The sequence below is a fragment of the Peromyscus leucopus genome, chromosome 14, assembly GCF_004664715.2.
Source record: "Peromyscus leucopus breed LL Stock chromosome 14, UCI_PerLeu_2.1, whole genome shotgun sequence".
NCBI classification, from domain to species: Eukaryota; Metazoa; Chordata; class Mammalia; order Rodentia; family Cricetidae; genus Peromyscus; species Peromyscus leucopus.
In genome coordinates, this window is record NC_051075.1 from 41,384,718 (window position 1) to 41,409,776 (window position 25,059).

General features: G+C 45.0%; 1 protein-coding gene across 1 annotated transcript in view; it reads left to right on the forward strand.

Moving 5' to 3' along the window:
- Positions 1–25,059, forward strand: part of Prkch (protein kinase C eta) — a 210,271-nt gene that overhangs the window by 65,637 nt on the left and 119,575 nt on the right. The gene's annotated exons all lie outside the window — the stretch shown is intronic.

Genomic DNA, 25,059 nt, shown 5'->3' on the forward strand with positions numbered 1-25,059 from the left:
TTAGTTTGCCTCTAAAAGAAATTTGAGGATCATGTTCTCTTTTTCATAATCTCCACTTTATTCTTATCCCTTGAGAGATCCTGTGCTTTAGTTGGTGCTACCAAACTGTCCCTCATAACCAAAAACCATTTTTGAAAATTGAGGCAAAAATTGTGTATGGTGAAGGGAAAGATCCAGTGTGAGCAATTTGATCTTTCAAATAATTCAGTAAATATCCCAGTAAATCAGCTCTGCAATCCAAGATGCAGAACCTCTCTGCCTTTCTGAGGGTCCCCTTATGCTTTCTATTGGCAACTCCTGCTGCCCAGGGTAATAATGACAATGCTTCCTCACTCCTGTGGAGTGTTTTTGCCCATTCTAGAAGTTCGTGTAAATGGAATCGTATAGCGTGCCATTTTGGGGGTCTAGTTTCTTTTTGCTCATCATCATTTCTGAAGGATTCATTTATAGATGTAACTAACCATCTTATTAAATAAGAAACACAGAAACAATGTAAAAGAGAAAGCCGAGAGGTCAGAGCTCAGAGCTAGAATCTCACCCTTCCGCCTGTGGTGTCCCAGCTTCCCGAAAAGAGACCTATTTCCTGGCTGTTCGTCTATTTATAGTATTTTGTTCTGCCTTCTCATTGGTTGTAAACCCAAACACGTGACTGCCTCGCCACTGTCTGAATGTACAGCCCCCTAGGTCTTAAAGGTATATGTCTCCAATGCTGGCTGTATCCCTGAACACACAGAGATCTATGGGATTAAAGGCGTGTGCCACCACCGCCACACTCTTGCTATGGCTCTAATAGCTCTGACCCTGAACACACAGATATCTATGGGATTAAAGGCGTGTGCCACCACCGCCACACTCTTGCTATGGCTCTAATAGCTCTGACCCCCGGACAACTTTATTTATTAACATACAATCAAAATCACATTTCAGTACAATTAGATTACCACCACATTCATTCATATCATTGTACACATCAGTATTTTTATCTTTATTGATAATAATATTTCATTACATAACTCTAGCACCCGTTTGTTTAGACTTTGGGGGGTTCCCTGTCATTATTTATTATGAATAGTGTTTCTGTAAGCATCCTTGAACTTAAGTTTTGTGAATGCACACTTTTTATTGCTTTTAGGTAAGTTGATAAGAGCAATAGGTCTCAGTGTGGATGTGTGTTTAGTTTTATGAGTCTCAAGATGGTTATCTGAAGTGGTCCTGTTTTCTTACACCCTCACTGCAGCCTATGAGTGTTCTAGGCCCTCCATGCTCTCACTAATATTTGGTGTGATCCTTCTTTTTGACCTTCAATGCTCTGGTGGATGGGAAATGTGGCTTTGTGGTTGAAATATGTGTGCTACTGATGTGGAGAACTTTCTCATGGGCTTCTCTGCCATTTATATTTCTTTAATAGATGTGTTCCTTTAAGTCTTCTGCCCTGTTCTCCAAACATTGTGAACTATTTGTGATTTTTCTTTTCCGCTGAGGATTAAACCTAGGGCCTCGCCGGGCGGTTGTGGCGCATGCCTTTAATACCAGCACTCGGGAGGCAGAGGCAGGCGGATCTCTGTGAGTTCGAGGCCAGCCTGGGCTACCAAGTGAGTTCCAGGAAAGGCACAAAGCTGCACAGAGAAACCCTGTCTCGAAAAACCAAAAAACAAAAAACAAAAAAAACAAAAAACAAAAAAAAAACCTAGGGTCTCATGCTTGCTGTCTAGAGCACTCCACGATGGAGGCAGCCCCTAGCCCCAAGTTAGATGAAAATGCCTTTTTACCACAATTTATGGGAGTTCCTATGTTTTCTTAACGGGAGGCCTTTGTGTAAATACGTATGACAAGTGTTTTTCCCAGTCTCCCTGTGCATCCCTTCTTGTCTCCCTACTGGGGATTGGCATCGGAGTCTTGTGTGTGCTCTGCAAGTGACCTACACTCTGCTCATGCTTAGGCTTCTTCTTTTCTTTTTTTTTTCTTCCGAGACAAGGTTTCTCTGTGTAGTTTTGGTGCCTGTCCTGGATTTCACTCTGTAGACCAGGCTGGCCTTGAACTCACAGAGATCTGCCTGGCTCTGCCTCCCAGGATTAAAGGCGTGCACCACCACCGCTTGGTGCTTAGACTTCTTTTACCATCTCTTTTTGAGATAGGATCTTACTAAGTTGCCCAGGTAAGTCATCAAACTTGTCATCCGTCTGCCTCAACCTGCCAAGCTTTTAATTTAGGCTTTTATTATTTTATTTTTTTAGAATTTGGAAGTTTTTAGTTACGGCAAAGCTCCATGTGTCAGCATCATCTTTTACAATTTGTACATTTTGTGTCTTCTTTACAAAGTCTATTGTGGGGGGTTCGCCGAGACCTTCACGTGTTTTATTCTGGAATCTTGTGGTTTCACTTTTACTTTGTTGTCCGTGTGTCACCTTCATGTCCATGATGTAACCGGAATTCAGAGCATCTTCACAAATGCGAATCTGTTACTGCAGGACCACTGTCGTCCAAGCTTCCCATTCCCACTGATCAACCACAGAACTTGTGTTGAAAATCAAGTGCTCCCATGGGTGGGTCTGTTTCTGGGTGATCTGTTCTGTTCTGCTGATCTGTTTGGTCATGGTTGGCTGATACCACACTGCCCTCTTCAACGTCAGTTGGTAGTAAGACTCAAGCTTCAGCCCTGTGAGGACCCTAGCTGTGTTCCCGTTTGCTTCTTACTTAAGGTTGTGTTAGCTCTCCTCAGTATTTGGAGTTTTGATGTCCGCTTTGGCATCAGCTTATCGTTTCCACACGAGGAGTCTCTGGACTTTGAAATGAAATTGGGTTGGCTCCCTAGATCAGTTTGAGCAGATTGGCACCTTACTCATTGTAAGTGTCTTCGAGTCAATGAACACGGTACGCCTCTCCCCATGATGGCTTTGAACGTTGCTCAGCAGTATAATTAGAATGATTAGTATTATATAATTTTTGATATAGAGCTTGCTCATGCTTTTAAAAAAAATTTATTGCTACCTATGTCAAGGTTCATGATGTTGGAAATGGAATTTTGAGGATTTCGTTTTAAAAATAGTGTATAGAAGTATTTTTTTGGGGGGGGACACTGGCTTTTTATGCTGTGGCCTTATTACTAAATACACACTGCTTTCTAATAGCTGTGTTTGTGTGTGCTTGTGTAGTATCCGTGGCGTCTGTGAACAAACACAAGTTATGTGTTTATGCTCTTTTAAATGCCTCAGTGTATCCCCAGGTCACTGCGGCCTTGTCTCAGACCTACCGGTTCTAAGGAGGAAGAACTTGCCATCCTCCTGCCTCAGCCTGCCGAGTAGCTGGAGTTATAGGCATGCACCATCGTAATCGTATGTCCCTTTTCTTAAGATGGCAAATCTTTAAGCACCAGGCTTTTTAGCTGGTGCTTTAGGTATATCGCAGGTCGACTTGCTGAAAATGAAGCCCTTTCTAATTCTTGTTTATCTTTGAGCTCCTTTATTTTTTCTAAAGTAGGAATGCCTGTTAAATTCTGGCAAGTGCTTTTCCTTACTGAGAGTGTCCTATACAGGCCTTCTTGGATTCCTCCTCCTTTTTTTTTCTTTTGTTTACTAGTGAGTAGTTACATCATTGGCCGATCCCCTTAAAGGCATGGAGTCTTTCAAGAATGGAACTGTTTCATTCTTCTTAGTCTGGGACCAGTTTTACAGTCCTAGGGCACAACGCTTACTCATCAAGCACAGCCAATCTGGTGATTCACTGGAAATCCCAAGGACTTTAAGTCCTTTTAACTTTTTTTTTTTTTTTTTTTTTTTTTTTTTTTTTTTTTTCTTGAGACAGGGTTTCTCTGTGTAGTTTTGGTGCCTGTCCTGGATCTTGCTCTGTAGACCAGGCTGGCCTCGAACTCACAGAGATGCACCTGGCCCTGTCTCCTGAGTGCTGGGATTAAAGGCGTGTGCCATCACTGCCCGACTCTTTTAACTTTTTAATGTTTTAGCTCTCACAATTTCAGGACATCTTGAGTCTTCCTTGTACATACACAGTTAAGGAAGATGTGTGGATTTCAGAAGTTGACAGACTGACGTCCTGTCTGTGGCCCTGTCCTGTCTATGATTTCCTCCATGTCTGGTCATCTGGTGGCCCTGAACTGTACCTCCAGCTGATAGAACTGTGGCTTCCCTTGTAGCTTGGGAGCATAATCTAGAGAGACGCTTACAAATAGGGCTCTTGCCCCCTGGAGTTCCCTTCTCTGGGGTGTCTGATTCCCTCTGGTTTGTGCCTGGTTTGGATTGTTCTTTGGTTCTTCTATTTTCAACTAGCTATTTTAAAAATATTGTCCAGATATTTCAATTACTCAGTGGGAAGATTAATTCATTACAAGGTTTTCTACCGTTGTTAAAGTCCTATGGAGATTTTTAAGCACGCAGGTTGTTTGCATGTGTGGTGTTGATGTTTTGCAAATTGGTTCCAGTTGCTTTGAGAAGCAGTCTTCTCCCTTCCTCTCCACCAGCTAGTCTTACTCATATGGAGAAATGAGTGGTAAGGTTTTAGTGGTAAGGTTTGCACTCTGTCGGCCCTGTCCATTAAACGGTGCCTTATGTGAAGCACTGAACTTAGCAGAAAGTCTGGTCTCCTCAGACATACAAAAATCACCTGGACTACAGTTTGAAGGTTTTCCATCTGTCCTTAGCAATTCCCTTTTGCTTTATGGGGGGGGGGGGCAAGTGGAGTTACTCTTTGCTCCGTGGAATAAAATTAATGTAGTATTACGTGCGCCAGCCGTGGTGCAGGGGAACCCAGCGGTGAGAAAAGAGGCCGGAAGGGGAGTGGGTGAGATTCTGCAAGTGTGGTCTCACCTTCCTGCATTGCTGGAGGGGACCAGTGACATTCGGTCACACCTGCCACGGCAGGCCCAACGTAGCTGCGGACATTGCGGGGTGTTTTTAAGGTCCACACTAGCTCTCTTGGACGGGATGCCACTAAGATGTATCTTCCTTCATTGTGCCGACCTGAGGACACACCCGACCTCCTCTCTGTGCTTATTTCTAAGCTGTAGTGATGAGAAGGGGGAAACGAGAGATTATTTGGGGGATGAGTTCTGTTAGGTCGTAGCACTTCTGTTTGGCGCTGACCCCGCGTGACGGGCTGAGTTCATCTTTGGCAACCAGACCTCCCTTTAAACTAGCCCTTCTCCCTCCCTGTCTCCAGTAAGAGTACCAAGAGTGGCTGATGACGAAGACAGTGAGTTCATGGACGAAGGACACTGTGCGAACAGCGCTTGCCGTCCTAGTACTCCACCCCTGGGTGTGTTCGCATATTTTAAAAGATGCTAGAGCCTATTTTGCACATGGCAGATAGATGAAAATGTCGAAACTTTAAGAGCAGTGGCACCTATGTGTGGGATTGATTTTAGGAACCTCAGATCTGTTCTGTCTCTATGGGAGCACTGTCTTTTCAGTTTGGAATCTAGCCTGGGACTCAGTTTGAGCTTTCATGTGGCTTTTGTCTCAGAATGCATTTCTCTCATCAATTGCAGAAGATGGGATTCATATTCTCTCTCTCTCTCTCTCTCTCTCTCTCTCTCTCTCTCTCTCTCTCTCCCACCTCCCCTCCCTCTTTCCTCTGTTCTTCTTCTCTCCTCTTTATCCTCCCCCGACTCCCAGCCAAGGCACCCACCACAGCTGTGTCCAGAGCCTGGACTTGGCTCTAAGAGCATGTCTCTGGCTTGGACTTGCTTCCAGCAGCCCCCCTATATATTATATTAGAGATATTAGTATCCCAGAGATAGTACCCCAGAGATAGCATGACACATGGAGGGTAGAGATGCTGAAGGTGGAGACATGCTGATGGGAGACATAAAAAGAGACTTGGGACAGGACAGTCCCATCTGTCATTGCCAGTGTGACTGTTAAACAGTATCATCTTCCATTCTTGGAAGGGTGCCAAGTTAGTACATTGCAGGGTCACACACTACTTCTAGAATTGGAAGTAATGATGGGGTCTCAGGGAAGATTCTGTTTGTGTATGTGCAGCGTGTGTGCAACGTGTGTGTGCATGCATGTGTGGGTGTGTGCACACACATATGGAGGCCACAGGTTGACGTAGGGTGTCTTTTTGCAAACACTCTCCATCTTGCTTTTGTGAGACCATCTCTTACTGAAGCTGGAGCTTATTGATTCAGTGAGGCTGGCTGGCCAGCAGGCCCAAGGATCCTCTTGTCTGTCTCTCCAGTTCTGGGATTCCAGGCATGCACCAGTGCATCTGGCTTAAAACAAAACAAACAAACAAACAAACAAACAACAACAACAAAAAAAAAAACCATGGGTGATGGGAATGGAATGTAGCTCCTCATGTTTGAGCATCAAGCACTTTACCAACTGATCGGACTCCTCAGCCCCTGGGGAAGAATTTAAGCAGCGAGGAGCACGATCTAATTGGTGTCAGTTGTTTTAAAGGCTTGGCAGGAGAGTGTTAGATCGCAAGAGCTCAAATGCAGAGAGCCATTAGGAGACTCTAAGGGAAAACTATTGGGCTTGAGCAAAGTTGGAATATGAGGGGATAGAGAAGAATGGGCAGTATTGAGCGATGTATGGAATCAAAAGCAACAGGACTTGGCAACCCACCCAGCGCCAGGGATGAAGGAGGAGTCTCCAGAGTTGCTCAGATGCTAACTGGGGTCATTGCTAGGGTAGAAACATCAGCTGGAGGATAATGAATTTAGACTTGGGCAGATGGAGTTTGGAGTATTTGTGAGAAGTCCAGGAAGAGATGTCCGAGTTAAACTGGAAATGGAAGTCTGGACTTTGGCCAAATGTTGCTTCTGGGAGCGAGCTCTAAGTGCAAGGTGGAACTCAGAAACATGGATGGAGGGACCAGTGAGAAGAGGAGGGAGCCAGACCTGACCAGCATCGTAGCTCTGTGGAACACCAACATCTGAAGACTTTAGCTTATCATGTGTAAAATCAACTCAAACTCTGTCGAGGACTTCCTTATTGACTGCTCATCTTACTAATGTACTCCTTATTGAAATAATAATATTGGAATGCTTACTGTATCCGAGGAAGTTTCTCTAAGATTGCGTAACATTCCCCAGGTCAACATGAGAATGTTTGGTAATGAAGACTGAACAAAGAATGTAACATGAAAGACTTTATAAAGCAGTGTTTGCATTGGGGATAAAAGTAGTTTCTTCATTAAAATAGATTTTAAAAAAATCTCTAGAAACCATTGCTCTGTGGAAGTCACTAGGTCAGAAGACAACTCATAACTGAGAAAGGTATTACCCCTGGGGTAAGGAGCAGAATCCCTTAGTGCTGAGTCAGGGACATGGCTGAATGCATTGTTATTGTGAAAAGGCTGTTTTATGTCAGTCTTTTCCTACTTGGCTAAGTATTTCTGGAGCGCATGGTCTAATCCAGCTGGGATTTATGGCAGCAGCAAAGCAGGCCTGGATTTTACTAGACCTTAGATGATGTGCTGTGACTGCGCCAATGGTTATCACAGTGTTGGCCGACAGCGTGAAAACCCCACTTGACATCCCACCTAATGGAAGCCCATGCCATCAGTGAGGAGGGAGACTGGTCTTGAGTCTGGCCAAGCTTCCAGATGCAACCATGTGTTCCAGAGGACAAGAGAAGATCTCAGATGTGACCGAGTGATATAATCAGCAAAATCCATAGTAAGGGCATTTTAAAAAGAAGACAGGTTTGGTTTCTTTGACCACAATTTGAAAGAAAAAAAGCCAAAATAATAGGAAAGAGACATTTCAACTAAGTGTAATATATGGGGCATTTTTATAGGTGGTAATTATATGGAAGTGTTAACATTATTTAGGTGTGGTTGTGGTACTGTAGTTGTTTAAGATAAAATGAGAATCTATTAGAAATTCATATTTACTAATGAAATGTTATAACATCCATAGGGTTAACCATGTATCAATTGATTGATCAATTGATTGTGTGTGTGTGTGTGTAGAGTTTAGAGGTCAGTGTTGAGTGTATTCCTCTATCATGGTCTACCTTACTTTTTGCAGTTAGTCTTGTTAAACCTGGAGCTCACCAACTCAGTAAGACTATACATACTGAGTAAACCTCACTGCCTCTCTTTCTACCTCCCCCAGGACAGCAGGTGTGCGTCACCACACCTAACTTCTTAGGTTTCTGCTTGGGATCTGAACTCAGGGCTTCATCATGAACTGTATCAGCTTTATCAACTGAGCCAGCTTCTCAGTCCCCGTCAATTGATTCTTGAATCTACATAGTAATTGCATGTTGCACATGGGTTTCTTAATTTTGTGTAGTTTTGCAGTTGCCATTAACAAGAGAGTGAAAAGTTGCCGGGCCGTGGTGGTGCACACCTTTAATCCTAGCACTCGGGAGGCAGATGCAGGTGAATCTCTGTGAGTTCGAGGCCCACCTGATCTACAAGCGAGATCCAGGAAAGGCACCAAAACTACACAAAGAACCCTGTCTTGAAAAAACAGAGAGAGAGAGAGAGAGAGAGAGAGAGAGAGAGAGAGAGAGAGAGAGAGAGAAGTAAAACAAGATGAAATAAGAAAATACTTATCCTTGAAACAAAGAACCAGAATCTGGGTTGCTCCTATGACATCGAAATGATCCCTTAACCTTGAATACATGTGCTGTTCTTCCTCTACAAACTGAAGCTGGGGAATGGTATTTTGAGGGAGGCTATTTTACTCTTAATTCTCATTTTTTAATGTATTATGAAAAGATACATTAAAATTTTAAATGTCTAAAGAACTTGAGAAAGATTTTTTAATGTGCCCACATAGTAAGCCGTGAGTCAAATGCCGCAGGTAGGAAGGAGCGAGGAGGAGAATTCCTTTCCATCTGTCATGAAGCTCCCCTGCACCATGAGTGACAGGTGGCTCAGCTCCTAAACGGTTACATAACACCTTGCAGTTGTGAAGCTCTGACCTAGGAGAATGTCCTGAGCTGATCAAGTAGATCAAATGAACTGATGATAATGGAAGTATCTTTAGAAAGATAGAATGACAGAGGTCCCGCAGTGCTTGTTTCTTCTCTGGTAGCAGCAAGCATGTGTGAAAATATTCCATTCTGTGCCGGTCTCGGGGGGAAGACACACCAAAAACAACACTCACAAAACCCTTGTCAGTTGTGGATTTGAAGCTCGTTTAGGGAAAAAGGGGAGGGTGTGTCTTTTGCATTTGCCAAAATCTTGGGTCACGTGTCTCTTCGACTCATTACTTAGAACTGACACGTTTCTCAGGGACGGTGTGGCGAGGACACTGGAGGCTGGTAACCTCCCCAGCGGGCAGTGCGCTAGAGTGCTGGGTAAGATTCCGACCACGACTCTGGCCTCAACGTTTGGCTCATGTTTCCTGTCTCAAACCACGGCTTGTGAAGCTCTGCTCAGACAGTGCGGCCCATGGACGGAGAAGTCAGACGAAGTGTGAGGTTGCTTCAAAGCTGCAGCCCCCGGTTTCACACTCGAATGCTTCTCACGCCTGCCCTTCTCACAGGAAAGAGTGGTTGCCTTGGCTTGTAGCTGATGCACCGCATCGCTTTGTCGTCTTTGAAGCCCTAGGACAACTTCTCGGCTTAGATTTTTTGAAAATTAGCTTTAAATTGGATTCATCTTGTGTATTGCGTTAGTCGTGAGTGGATACTTAGTGTTCTTGCAAGCCTGAGCCATCCTTGTGACTGCCACTGGAAATGGGTACCAAGTGAAGACAGGGCAGAGGAGCTGTGGAAGGGAGGGAAGGAGGGAAGAGGGACTGGAAAAGGAAGGGATGATAGGTACTTCTCTGCCCCATGGCATCTAGCGCATTTATGAGACACCTTCTGGGGACTGAAAGTGTCACACTCACTCTAGAACCCAGCCTGGCTTCACTCCTTCTGGTGACAGGATCGACTCTTACCTGAGTCACGGAGTCCCTATCCATGACCTCATTTGCTTCCAACAAACTTGTGTGGCTGGTGTGATTCTCGGTGTGCGCAGGTCCAGTCAGTCTGGAGACACCGATTGTCTATGACCCACTGGAAAATAAATGTCAGAGCCAAACGCCAATAAGAGTAAGTCCAAGATCTTTTCAGGGTAGCTATCTGTCCAGAGCTGGGAAGCCTGGAGTATGAGGGGGTGCATTTAACGGATGTCCTCTTGCTGCTTTGTAATATGATGGGGAGGGGGAGGGGGGAGGGGAGGGAGGGAGTTGAACTCACTTTGATAACAACCTGTGATTAGTGATGGTTTATTTAAAAAGACAGAGCTCCCATGACCCAATCACCTCCCATTGAGTTCCACATGCCAGCTCTTACATCAAGAGCTGTGTTGTTTTCCACATAACATAACACAATGAGCCTCTGGAGCGCATTAACACTAGGGCACAGCACCAGAGTGTTCTTTCTTCCCTCTGCCCGGGAGGACTGGCTTTGGTGGTGGCACAGGGCCACCCTCCCCAGAGCCACATTTTTGTGATGCTTTCTGTTCTCAAGGTTTCTCCTGGGCTCTGCCTTTGACTTGATGATCCTGGCAAGGTGATTTGTGCCGACTCGAGGCTTGTGTCAAGAGCTTCGGGCAGACTGAGTTTAAGATTTACCCAAGTTGACTGCCACCATGGGGCCAGTAGAGTCCCTTAATGGAGACCAGAAGCTAGAAGTAAGAGGAAAATGAAAATAAAGTAAATGAGTCCAGGTTAGGGCACCATGGCTGTATCTGCTTGTTTATGCCCCATACTCTACCTACTGTTTTGTTGATTTTTCTTTTTAACTAAGTTATCAAAATGTGACACCCGCCCCCCGCCCCCGACAGACTTAAGAGAGTTCTGAGGATGTTTACAAAAGTTCTGAAGTTCCAATCTGTTTTTCTTATATTACTTAAAAGTTATTTTCTCTTTAACCTCTGTAGCTGGAGTTTTCTACAGTCCTGCTCAGGCCCGCAGCCTCTCAGACCCAAGTAAACACACAGAGACTTATATTACTTATAAACTGCACGGCCGTGGCAGGCTTCTTGCTATCTAGTTCTTTTATCTTAAATTAACCCATTTCTATTAATTTGTAAGTTGCCACGTGGCTCGTGGCTTACCGGTACTTTACATCTTGCTTCTCATGGCCGTGGCGGTGGCGGCTGGCAGCGTCTCCTAACTCAGCCCTCCTGTTCCCAGAATTCTCCTTTCTCTTTGTCCCGCCCATACTTCCTGCCTGGCTACTGGCCAATCAGTACTTTATTTATTAACCAATCAGAACAACACATTCACAACATACAGGTATCCACAGCAGACCTCATTGACCATGAACCTTGCTGATGAGAAAGTGTGGTGGGTGAAATTTCAGGCTCCCAAGTGCAAATCTTACCTGAGACTGGACTGTTGTCAGTGTGTTCTTCGTCGCTACACATTGCAGGGGGGCAGGCAGACTAGTTCCTCTTGATGCCAGTGATGAGGGAGTTGTTATTAATGTTTGTAAAGTTACTCTGTGGCAGGATGGGAAGCGTGTGTGAGGACATTTGCAGGCCCAGGCAGTACCGCTGCATCTCAGAGACAGGACTTGTGCAATGAAGTTGTCTCTTGAGCACAGAACATTATTTGTGCATGGAACAACATTTCTACCTTGGAAGAACGGCAGGCGAACTGTAGTAATGGAACTTGGCAATTTGTGAAATATTTCCCAGAGAGAGAGAGAGAGAGAGAGAGAGAGAGAGAGAGAGAGAGAGAGAGAGAGGATTGAGTCAGTTACTTGAAAGGGGACAATCGCAAATGTTTGGTGCCAGCAATCAAAACAAAACCTTTACCCCATAATTAGGCTTTTGGAAAATTTATCTCTGCCGTTGTGAACTTGACAGCCTCCCAATACTTGAATCAAGTCTTTTTTCATGAGTGTGCTGTTTGTATTAATTCAAAATTGTGATTTTTTTTTTGAAATGGTGTGATGAAATGCTTCAACTTTTGGAAGAGCTACACAACTCAGTAAACATATATTTTCAAAATGACCAGCACAGGATGTTACAGTACAGAGATCATGCTGAAACTGTAAGGTAGATAAGTGGATTTGGTGGAGAAGTATGCAAAGCCTTACACATCCCACACTGGAGCTAACTTTCAAGATGCTATCATTTGTTGAGTTTTGATGGATCAAAGAAAAATAGTCATAATGAGCTGAAAAGACATGTTCTCATTAAGCTACCCTCTGTGTGAGGCTGGGTTTTATTTATTCTTTAACTAGAGAGACACTGCCATGGATAAAGTATAGAAACAGATGTAAGAATGAAGCTGTTGCTTTTAAGTCAGGCTGAGTTTTCAAATTATAAAACAATGTTATCATTAGCTTTTGCTTCATTTTGCAATATGTAGTTGCCTTTTAAAATGCTATGTTACTATGGAATGGATTTGTTGTTACTGTTTTAAGTAAAGGAAGAAATGTTTAAATTTTGACATTTCAATCTCTAATGTGGCCATAATAGTAAAATCTACATAACCTGAAACTGTCAGCACTCAGTAGCTTTAAAGACTATAAAGGAGTCCTCAAACCAAAAAAAGAAAAAAAAAAACTTTTAGAATTTCTCGGTCAATTTCCCCAAAAGCTCAGTAATTGGGAGAAGACACTGAAAGATGTTTGTTTATGCTATATTGAAGACTAAGGACCTTTAGATGACGTAGGCAACCAAATTAACAGGTCATGTTTGTTTTTGTTTATTTTCAACGTCTTTGGGTGGGCTGGAACTTGTGTTTTTAAAACTATAATGTTTTGTCGTTGTTATTACGATAAGACGCATCTTTTCAGCCAGTTGCCCTGACAAGCCTGCTCTCAAAAAAATTAGGCCAGGAATGATACCATAACTACTCCAGGCTTGGTGGTTACAGGCAGCGCCTTGCTGACTCTTTAATTTGGATAGATCAAGGCAACCCTAGCACTTTTGAGCAGGTGGGCAGAGCTCCATCCCTAAGAATTGACCCCAGAAACAGCACTGAGATCGGGGACCTTGCTCTGTTCGCGCCTGCATGTGTGGGCCACCAGTCTGTTAACTGCACACTCCTTCGGAATCAGAGCTCTTGCAAAACAGCCCCCCTAGTTTCAAGTTGTCTTTCAGGCTGATTTTTCTATGGTGGAATTGCACTGGCGTCAGCTTCTCTCAGTGGGGAAAGAGTTGAGTAGGACAGAAATTATTTAATTTTTTCAGCGTTTATTCTAATTATATTTCAATTTTATTTCCAACAGCTCTTTTTCTTTCTGCCCACTTTGTTCAAATGAACAAGGCAGCTGGATCTCCATTTTCTTGGTCAGTTGTGTGGATGGGATGCTCTCTTTCTGTGGTTTCCCCAGCAATACCTCCTGCCAGTGGCAGGTGGAAGGCCGAAAGACACATTCCTCTCCCTTCCCCCCTTCCTCCTCTGATCCTTATCTTACACATCATGACTCCAGCCTGGATCCCGAGACTTGTGTTCTGGGTCTCAGTGAGTGTTGGGTGATATCAGCACAGCACGGGTGTAGTGTCTTAGGGTTGTAGCACTCTGTGTGTGCCCGCCAGAGATCGCCAGAGATGTTGTCTGTGGTACCTCAGCGCTCACGTTCCTCGGGAGAAAACAGTTGCTCCCCCTGTGAATGTATATTTGGCTAGCTGTACAATATGTGGGATATGAGCAATACTTGTAGATGACCACCACTCCAGTCTTGTTGATTAAGAAGAGGGTCCGTTTATCCATCTACCCGCCTACCCACCTACTCCTCCATATTCAAAGTACTTAGATAGAAAATTATGTAATGGGTGTGTGTGTTTATACATATATGTGTAATATGCTTTACAATGATACTGTTTTGTTCTTATAGAACTCAAACTTCGGTGTGGGGGTGGGGACTCAAACAATTAGACATTTTAAGGTCGTGTCATTTCCTTGCCCCGTGGAAAGGCAGAGCGAGGAGGCAGCGGTGGGGAGTTGTGTGTGTATCTGTTCAGGTGCTCAGGGAGGGCACAGAGTGTCATCTCAGCCATTGAAGGAAGGGAGGACGGGAGCAGTCTGTGAAGTGGGAGACGGGGAACAAGAAGAGTGTAAACCCTCAGGCGGAATATGGTCAGTGAGTGGGAATTCATGCAGGGAGAGGAATGCAGTGAAGCTCCCAGAGAGGCCTGGGATGTTTTGTGTGTTGTGGTTGTTGGCACAAGGTCAGTACTCTGTTCATGCTACTTCCATCTTCAAGAACTTCCATGTCCCTTAGATGGAGCTCCCTGCAATGTGGTGCACCTTCCCATTGGGGCAGGTGAACATCTTCCTGTGACTCTGGGTAGAGGCCTGGAGAGCAGAATGCCCCCCCCCCTCCAAAAAAAAAAACAATGATTTCGTGTATGTTACAGCAAAACTGATTCTGAGTTCATCATGAGGGCTTTCTCAAGTTCTACAAATTCTACACTGGTTTTTCATTGTTCCATGCTACACTGGAAGCCATCTACCCATTCCAAGTTACTAACTTCATTATAGCTTACTAACCAGTCAAAGTTCAGTTTGCGTTGACCTTGAGTCTGGAGACATGTAGCAAGTTGTTACACTGCTCGACGTAATTAGCTGTAATTTAGTTCTATTTATGGCTCATTAAAAAAAATGACTTATTTATGTGCTTCACCCTTCCAAAATACAGGCCAGAAAATTTAGGCTGGAGCCTCTGAACTCCAAGTGAGCCCTCATTTGTGGGGCAGTTTTAATAGATGCTGGTGGCACATCTTTGCCCTGAGGCCTCCAGCTGTAAACAGGCTGAAACCTGGTATGGGGAGACTCAGTATGGGAGTCTTAATTCTTCCTTCATATTGATGAAGCTTACTGTCATCCTGAGTCCTTAGGCACAGGATTTACCAAGCACAGAAAACAGGAATGTCCAAAGTATGAAATGGCAAGAAAGAAACTTATCTGAAACTAATGGGTTCACTTGAAATTTTGTAAAAAACAAACGAACAAACAAAAACCCAGATTCTCAGGCCTCAGAGTAAATCAAAATCTTTGAATAAGAGACCAAGGCTGCGAATTAAAGCAAGGCATCACTATGACTGATTCTTGACCATTTTTGGATACTTCCATTGTGTGCTAAATCACCTAATTTGATCAAGATAAGGTTTTGATGATTGAGAGACTTGCCAGTTGAAAAGCCACATAGGGAAACAAAATGCATAGAGGAGTGGATTGCTTTTTTTTTCCTCCTAGACAGAGTTTCCTTTTGTAACAGAGCCCTGGCTGTCCTGGAACTCACTTTGTAGACCAGGCTGGCCTCCAGCTCACAGAGATCCACCTGCCTCTGCCTCCCAAGCACTGGATTAAAGGCGTGCGCCGCCACTCTTGGCTGGTATGGTCTTTCAAGAGTTGACCAAGGACCAGTCAGATGGCTTAGTGGAGAAAGCCCTAAGTCCTGAGTTCAATCTAGAGACCCACATGGTGAAGGAAAGAACTGACTTGGTTGGCTAGCAGCCCTGGTAATGCCTGCAAAGTCTCAGTGCTGATGTGGGGACTCCGTCCAGCCTTGAAGGTGATAAGATCGAATGTGAGTGCTAGCTAGACCAGAGACAGCCTTCAGGCTCCTCCTTTTCTTAAAGGAACAGAACCAGGTACAGGCAATGTTAAAACAGCTCATAGTATTTATAGTACACGCCCTAACAACAGGTATGACTGGTACTCCGTCTTGAAAACGACAGAAACCTCGAAAGTCTGTTTCTTCCACCCGGTGTGCCAGTGTTGTGATTATAATGGCACCTGTGTGCTAACTCTTAGACGCAAGAGTGGATGGACTAACTCAGTGTGCACCGCTCTGAGATTTGAACTCGTGATGACATCATGCTGACTTTCTTAGCACTGTCCCGAAGAGGGTTAGGTTTGCAAGACTGTCTCAGAAGGTCCATCAGTGTGGAGCTAGCTCTTCATCCTTGCGGAGGGGCCCAGTGCCTCAGATTGGCTTTGTCTTGGCTTTGCTGTGGTCAGAGTGACTGAAGTCAGTTTTGTGACCTCTTGCACTGATCCTAAGATCTCACCCATTGAGCTTCAGTATGTAGAGACTCTTATGGGATGTGGAATAGCTATGCTTACACGGTGGGCCGGGGTAGGGAGGCCTTCAGCGTTAAAGGATGTTGGAGAAGAAAACTGATTTAGAAGTGGTCAGTGTGTTCATTGGTGACCCTTTTTATGCTCTGATGGTGTACTTTGCCTCTTTAAATCTCCTTGTTGGAGACATTTGGGTAATGACTACTTAGCTCATGAGTTTGGGTGTTTCTAAAAGGAATAATTTATTTCCTCTGAACAACATACTGACTTTTAGACAGGTGATACGTCTGTAGTGTTTCTTCTGTGGGAAGAAGAATGTGTCTGGTTACCGCTATCTTATCTCCCGGATACTAAGGATCCCTGAGCCAAAGGGGCATACAGTAGTTCCTGGAGCAGACCATAATATCCCCTCTGATCATGGGCTTTCTGAAGGATCCATGCATGAAGACTGAAGCTTACTCTGGGAGGGAGCCACACTATTTAACAAAAATGTTTTGTAAATGACAGCTCGGTAGGACTCTGACATCGTCCCTTCCTTAGGGGAGCTGAGGGATGCCCGGCCTCTGTTGCGGAAGGACCCTACTCAAGCGTGTCTGGCTTGTCAGTATTTGTCAAGTGTCCTTTGAAACCTTGGGTTTCTACATTCTTGCTCTCAGCTTCCTTGAATGCTTGAATGGACCCTAAGTGCAATCTCTATGAAGCCCTCTTTCTAATATGCAAAATATTGGCGATCTTAGTTAGGTTTCTATTATCTGCTAAAAGACCATAACCAAGAGCAACTTGGGAAGGAGAGGGTTTATTTATTTTTATACTTCCACATCCCAGTCAGGATGACCAAAGTATTGATGGAAGTCAGGGTCGGAACTCAAGGCAGGAGCGGAAGCAGAAGCCATGGAGGGGTGCTGCTTACTGGCTTGCTTCTTCTCATGGCTTTCTCAGCCTGCTTCCTTACACAATTCAGAACCACCCGTCCAGGGGTGGCACCACCCCTGGGGTAGGGGCCCTCCCACATCAGTTATTAGTCAACACAGAACATCACAGACTTGCCTACAGATCAATGTTATGGAGGCATTCTCTCAGTTGTGGTTCCCTTTCCTCAGATAACTCTAGTGTGTATCAGGTTGACATGAAAATAGCCAGTACAACTGACTCTGTTTTTTTGGCTGTAGTCTGTCTGTAATCAGGGATGGCCAAACACCCCTGGGCTAAGCCAGCCGCAGATCAGCCCTGCTTTGTATAGAGTGACAACATTTTTGAAGTTTCCGCACATGAACTCTTCAGACGGGGCCAGGTTTTCCGGTGCACCACACTCCCAGCAATCCTTGCCATCTGAATGCCCTTCACGCCTCCATGCTTCCATCCTTGGCCTCAATTTGTTCTGAATATGAGCGTGTATCCCACGTAGTCACCGGGCAATGCATGACTATGGGTCGCTTGGAGTGGGAAAGATCCCACCTTTGCTCCAGTCAAATCTAAAAGTACTCCTCTTATCTTTCATCATTCAGCCTCCCACCCTGCTCAGAAGTAACCCTCATTTCCAGTTTGGGATGGTACAGTTTTCACTACTTTGAGTGGCTTTTGGGGGGAAGAATTAAAAAAGAAATCTCTTTCATTTTTGTTTGTTTGTTTGTTTGTTTGATTCCAGAGAAAAAGTCCTGCTTTCAGGGGGGTCTTTTTGCTCTTAGACATACTCATGATGCCCACAGTGTGACAGGCTCAAAAGGGCTAATTGCTAACCTTTTACTAAATAGCAGAAACCCTCTACCCATCGACGGCTCTTGTGGGGGGTGTCTCTGCTGTGCTGGGGAAGGAGGGTGGGTGGCTGAAAGCCATTAGCTTTAGATCAGATAAACCAGCTCCACCACATGTACCTAACTAGCCGAGTGACTTTGAGCAATGGTTGTCTTGTGTGTATACCATGATACCTACCCCCAGGATCGCTGTGAAGGTTTCAGGGGATTATACACACAAGCACACACCCGCAGTGTTACGTTAGGGTCTGGTACAGCTTGTGGACCCACCCACTTTTAAGGAAATCCATCACCCATTTACTGCTAGGTTCTTGGTGGTGAATCATGTCAAAGGCACTGGAAAATAATATGATTACATAAGGCTTGTTTCTCAGCCATTGTTTCAAATTCTAGGCAGCAATGGAATGTCACAGGATGTATGACATATTGGGGTGGGGAAGGTGCAGGAAGGATTCATTCTCCATCTGCCTTGCCAGCAGCCAGCTCTCTGGCCTTCAGGGAACATATATTGTCCCTAAATCGACCCATCAGACCTAGTCCCACCCCCTTTCCTGAGGAACTGCCTGAGGGTCCAGCTAATGCCAGGGCTGCTGGCTGTCCGCTGGAGACCAGCTCTGCTCTAAGTGGTAGTGGAGATGGTTACACTGAGCCTGGCTATAGGCATCCTCAGTGCTTTATCTGCTTGAAGGAGTGTCCAGACTTTAGCTTTGTAGTGACTAGACACTGTTGTCAACCCAGGGAGCTGCTCTTTGGAGCCTCTTTGCAAGCGAGTTCCACACTGGCTGCTTCCTTCAGTATAAAGGAATACAATGTGTACCTTCTCACTGGGGCTCCGTGAAGATGAATACATTCATCAGTATTTACAGGACATTTCTAAATCCCAGAAACAAAACTTGCCTTAAGAGATTGAATGTGACCCGACCGTGGGAGTGGCCATTTACCTCCTTATTGATTCACAAAGAAATGGAATTGGTTCATTCTTTGTGGATTTTTTTTAAATGGCCTTTGGTCTTCCCCCAGATATTTGCCTTCATTTATTAAATTAGTTCTCATTTATAAGGTAAAGTATGCAGTGAGTTTGTGGTTTTAGCCTGACAGCCTTGGTTGTCTTTGAGGCTCAGATAGCATCTTTCGCTTGAGTCCGTGAGCTGGTTTTGTTTGCTCGCTGGCTTGTTTTGTTTAAGGCTTAACCACCACCCTGGTCCTTTGTAAATGAGAAGGGGAAAATGTTCAAGTGAAAATGCATTGAAGAATCCAGTACTTGCATGATTAATTAATACACACCATGCACATTTTGTAGGCAAAATTATAATTTTATTACAGGCAAAAGGGGAAACATGCCTGACAAGACGTTCCTTTCTAATCTGCTCTATGCTTTGTGGGTGTGGGGTTATTACTGTGGGGTGATGGAGGCTCAGGGGCAGCAGCAAACAGATCTCACAGAAGTGTGTCCAAGCTCTTTTCATTGAGGGCTGCTGGGAAATCCTGCTGCCAGGAGAGGATGGAGTCCAGCTCAGGGTATTTGCTTCCTGTTTCCAGCCTGTAGAGTATGATGGAGGGGACTATTGAGGTTGAATTTCACCGCCTCAGTGGATTCTTGGAAGCCATGTTTTCTTTATCTGGGGGCTTCCGTTTGCTAGTTCAAAGACAAGAGTTAACTGTGGTCAGTGTGCCTGACCAAAATTTTCATCTGGTTGTGAAAGACACAGATGAGTACAGAGGTGAGGGCCAGCTCTCTTGGGTGATCACCCCCTCCTCACTACTTTCATCAACTTGCACTTGTGACATTGACTGGTGTACTTGGCTAGACTAGACTAATTCTAAACCACATGGTGTCCTGAAGCCTGCTGGGAAGAGCAGGACCAGCTACATTTCAGAAGCAGAGAGTGAGAGCAAAGATACAGAGAAGAGGATGGGATGTGATGGGCGCCATCTTCTCCTCAGCTCTTCTGTCAGTTGGGTATCAGGATCTTTAAGTTTCCTGGAGAAAATAGAAGCACCACCCAGCAAGGACAGCATCCTAGTGACCTCTCAGACACAGGCACCATGTGACTGAAAGAGGGTGTTTTTGCTAAGCAGGGTGCTGAGTCTCCCTGTAGGCTGCCGTCTTCATGGCATCATGGCCGCCATCTTCATGCCCATGCTTTATGCATTGCTCTTGGCTGATGTCCTGTGACTTCTTAAGTGGCCAACACAGCAGGCATCAGTGGTTGTACAGAAGGAAATAGAGTAACTCCCTTCTCTCCCCCACCTTTCTCTTACACACACAGGTACATAGTCAGACACACACACACACACACACACACAGACACACCCACACACAGAGAGACACAGACACACACACAGAGACACAGACAAACAGACAGACAGACACACACACAGAGACACAGACAAACACACACACACACACACACACACACACACACATCCTGTTAGGAATCTCTTAATTTCGAAGGATCCATGGATAGTAGTGGAGAGTTAACAACAGGATGCCTCTTTCAACCAATAACACACATGGATTTACCAGGCCTGGTAGGCTGGTGGGCTAGATTGTTCAGAGTACCAAGGGGGAGCTTTTACTGTTACTCAAGAGTTTTTAGCAAGGGTAGAATTTACTCAGCTCTAACAAACAAAATATGAATAAAATAAATCAAAGAAGGATTTGCAATATGCTAGATACCAGGTAAGAGAAATGGGAAACAAGTCATATGAAATTTGTGTATTAAAAATGCCAGGCGGCGGTGGTGGTGCACACCTTTAATCCCAGCGCTCAGGAGGCAGAGACAGGTAGACCTTGTTCAAGGCAGGTAGACCTTGTTCAAGGTCAGCCTGGTCGACAGAGTGAGTTCCAGGACAGCCAGGGCTACACAGAGAAATCCTGTCTCAAAAAACAAAAACAAACAAACCAAACAGAAAAGCCTTAATCGGGTCTAGAGCACATTGACACATTGCTGGCCTAGAATGTGTTAGGCTGTAGGTTGGATTCCCCTGAAGCACAAACAAAAAACAAAATAAATCCAGGCCTTTGAGGGGTCATCCAGATGTGTCGTGAACCTGTGCTGAGAGGTTTCAGGTTTTAGAAGAAGGATGAGGTACTTAGATGCTTCTGACCAGGGAGAGGCACTAGATAAAAGTGCCAGAGAGAGAGACAGCTGTATAGAGAGGGTGCTGAGAACATTTCCCCCTCCCTCCCTCTTTCCCTCCCTCCCTCCTTCCCTCCCCTTTCCTCTCCTCCTCTTCTTCCCACTCCCTTTCTTTTGAAAGGGTCTCACACAGCCTGGTTGACTTCTAATTCACTGTGTAGCTGAATAGGACTGCGAATTAATCCTAGTGCCCCCACCTCCCACGTGTTGGGATTACCAGTGTGCCACCACACCTGGCTTTATGCAATGCCTGAGATTGAAGCCGAGCTTTGTGCATGCTAGACAATTCTCTCTGAGTTGAGCTACATCTCTACTCAGATGCTGGAAACTTACAAAGTACCCTCTTGGGGTTTCTGAGTATTGGGCATGATGAAGAAACTACCAGGGACCATAGGGAAAAAAATCATCCTAGCTGGGCAGTGGTGGCACATGCCTTTAATCCCAGCATTTGGGAGGCAGAGCCAGGCAGATCTCTGTGAGTTCGAGGCCAGCCTGGTCTACACAGAGAAACCCTGTCTCAAACCCCCTCCCCCCAAATCATCCCAAAGGATCAGAAATGATTTGTCTGGTACCCACACAGAACTAGAAATAATACCTATGCCTACCAACAAGACTGCAAACCTCAAGAAAGAGGCTTAGAGCACTGGGTAAGGCACTAAGAATGTAGACAGTTCTTGCCTCCCTGGTGAAGAGTAACTAGCCCTGAGTAAATTCTACTGTGGTTCATCTACCAAATCATATTTTTGCTTGTGAGCCTAGCCTTTAATGGCTGAGCCGTCTCTCCACCAGATCTTAAAAGCAAGAGCTGATAATATCAAGCTATTTCCAAATACCTTCACTGGGTTGCAGATGAAACTGAAAATGTACTATAAAACTGTCTAGCACTAAGAAGGCAAAATTCACAATGTCTGACATCCAATCAAACGTTACCAGGCAGAGAAGTGAGAAACTTTTACCCATAGTGGGAGCAGTTCATTTGAAACTGACGCAGCGTGCAAATGTTAGAACTGATCGACCAGACAGTTAACGCAGTTATGGCTGTATTCCCTGTGTTTAAAATGTTAGTTGCAAATGTGGAAGATTTTTTTAAGCCCCCAATTGTATCTCAGACCCTCCCCGAGGGAGCCCTTGACGAGGTCACTGAGGACAGGGCCACCTCCTGGTCTAGTAAGCAGCTGTCACTCACCAGCTTACCACACCTGACACTCATCCCGCCTCCTCTCTCAGGGCCCTGCACTCTGAAATCAGCTGGCCCTCCTGGGTCCTTCATGGCTCTTCCGTGCTTGGATCTTTGGGCTTCTCTGGCCTTCAGTCAGTGTTCTTCAGGGGTCAGATCTCAGGCCTCCCCCATTACTCCCAATCCACGGGATCTGTTTTGATCTTGGATTGGACCCTGCTATCCACTCTTCATCTGTATCTGGGGCCCTGGTCTCCTGAGTCCTAGTCTCAGTCATGTGTCTAGTCATGCATTGGTTACCTCCTCCTGGCACTCATCCTTTCATTCACAAAGCCCACATCCCCTGTCCTTGTGTTTATTTGAGTATAAAATGCAGCATATGATGAACAAACGTATCCACACACACACCCACACACCCCACTTTCTAGACTCTGCTTTGTCTCCTTGGCTGGCTTTTCTGTCTCCTTCCTGAGTTCCTGTCCATCTTTCTTTGTCTTATGACTGGACCCCCATTCTCAAGGAACCTCTGAGGTGCCACACCCCACATCAGTTCTCCCTGTGAACCCGGGTTCCTTCGCCTCGCTCTCGGCCCAGTCATCATTTTCCTCTCTTGCCAATCAATACCTTCCCTACTCTGTTTCTGTCGTTACTTCCTTCTGGGATGCCGAAGCTTGAACCCAGGTGTTTCCCCCCACCCATAGCTAGCCTCTTCCCAGCTAAATCAGTAGCAATCTCAGGTTAGTGTTGACTGAATACCCTGTACCCTTCTGCTCCCTACCATGGTGATATGTGTCTAAACGAGACAAAGAGAAGGGGAAGGAAAAATGCTCCCCAACATTTCCCCTTTTAATAAGCTGGCGCGGCCACCACAGCCCCCAATCCTGCTTTATCATCTTCTCAGAGCTTGCGTATTTTGGAGACTTTGTTCAGCAGACAACTGCTGAGGGAGAGAGTTGCATTTGAATAAGGATGTGTCAGCAGTCAGTGAAGACATGGACTGGGGTGTTTATAGGAATCTTTTGACAGCTTTAGAATCACTTTAGACTATGCTGTGAGGACTCTTTCCTTCTCTTTGGGTAACATATCCCTTAACACCACACTGGGTCAGGATTATCACGTTCCCATCACCCTCATTTAAAATAAAACCTGTTTTAACTGTGGTAGAGTACACAGAACATAGACGTTACTTACACATCTTACAAATGTGTAGGCCAGCCAGTCACACGGTGTGCAGCCACCCCAACTCTGTCCATCCTCTGAGCTCTTTTCCTGTTGCAGAATTGAATCTGAGTGTCCTCTGTCCCCAGACAGCCACCATGTAGCTTCCTGCTTTTACAATTTTACTATTCTAAGTACCTCATTGAAGTGCCATCCGACAGTATCTGTTCATTTTTTCCCAGGCTTCTTTCCCCTTCACATAGTATATTCAGAGGTCAGCCACATTATAGTATGTGTCAGAGTTTTGTCCTTTTTATCCATTGTCTCTATATAATTTTGCTCACCTATTCTGCCATCAGGCACTGGAGTTATTCACCTTCAGTTTTAAAATATTCTCCTATTATGAAGATGGAGCCTTGTGCGTTTTGAAAAGTCACCTCCAACTAAGTGGAGACTGGCCTTCTCTGACTTGGCTCAGTGGCGAGGCCTTGTCTTAAAGATACAGTTTCACCTCCCCATCTCTCCATAATCTTTTTCTTCTGTTCCCTCCCGCCTTGCCCCAGAAGGATTCTCTTAAGAGTTTTCCTCCGCCTCAGGTGGGGGAGAGAGCAGTTTCCCTCCTAAAGCACAGCATGCCACCAAAACCGATGCCCTTCCCCTCAGGCACTGTCTGCAGACGTGGAGCAGGAGAGGCCGTGTGGGGAGTGCTCTCATCTCCAAGGAGGCCCCATAGGAGAAGGCTCCAAGAGCTTGTACTGTGGGGTGCTGGGTACTAAGATTCCGGGACAACAGGAAAATTCCACCCAATATCCTGTTACATTTCAATTCCCAAGAACCCAGTAGCCGCTCTCTCTCTGTATGCCCCATGTAAGGGCTGCACAGAAATTCTATTTCCCTCCCAATCTTCCTCCTTTCCAGGTCCTTCATGCTTGAAAATGAATTGTTGGGATTTTAAACCCTTTGTTAATCTCTGCAGGCGACGCAGAGGCCAGCCAATTCCGTATAGACAGGCTTCTTTGAAAGGGCTTGCTTCAGGCTATCCGAACCCTATGTAGCTTTACCAAATAGTCTTTATTGCTCTTTTTTTTTTTTTTTTTTTGCAGTCTCCCCTGTTTTTTCATTCTCAGTGAAAAGAAGGTACCTCATTTCTAAGGCAGCAGAGGAAACGGCCCGCAGGAACTGGCTTTGGGGTTTTGAACCCCTTGATTAGGAAGACCACCACTAAATCCCCCAGACCCTCTCCAAAGTTTTGTACTTTGCATCTTTCTTTGTTCCCGATGATATCCTTAACCTGGTAACAGAATTCAGGAAGGAAATTAATGGGACTAAAAACTTACCAACGTGGTGCTGGAGGGACGGCTAAGTGAGTAAGAGCACTGGCTGCTCTTCCAGAGGACTCAGGTTTGGTTCCCAGCACCCACAAGGAGCTCACAACCATCTGTAACTCTAGTTCCAGGCTACCTGGTTCCCTCATTTGGCTTCTGTGGGCATCAGGCATGCACCTGTTTCAGATACATACATGTAAGCTGAACACCCATATGCATGACTTTTTTTTTAAGTTATGAAAGCATGTAAGCACTTGCTAGATGTGTTGATACTTGGTTGACTGAGATAGTCACATGCTCTTATAAAGAGTTCTCCCCCTGCCTCAGAGGAGGAGGAGAGGGGAGGTGGTGTTGTTTTTTGCTCTTTGACTCTTTGGGGGGCCTGCCACCCAGCTCCCAAATAAATACACATAGAGACTTGTTCTTTTTTTTTTTTTTTTTTTTTTTTTTTTTTTTATAAATGCCCGGCTTTACCTTGGCTTGTTGCTAGCCAGCTTTTCTTAATTTAAATTATCCCATCTACCTTTTGCCTCTGGGCTTTTACCTTTTCTTA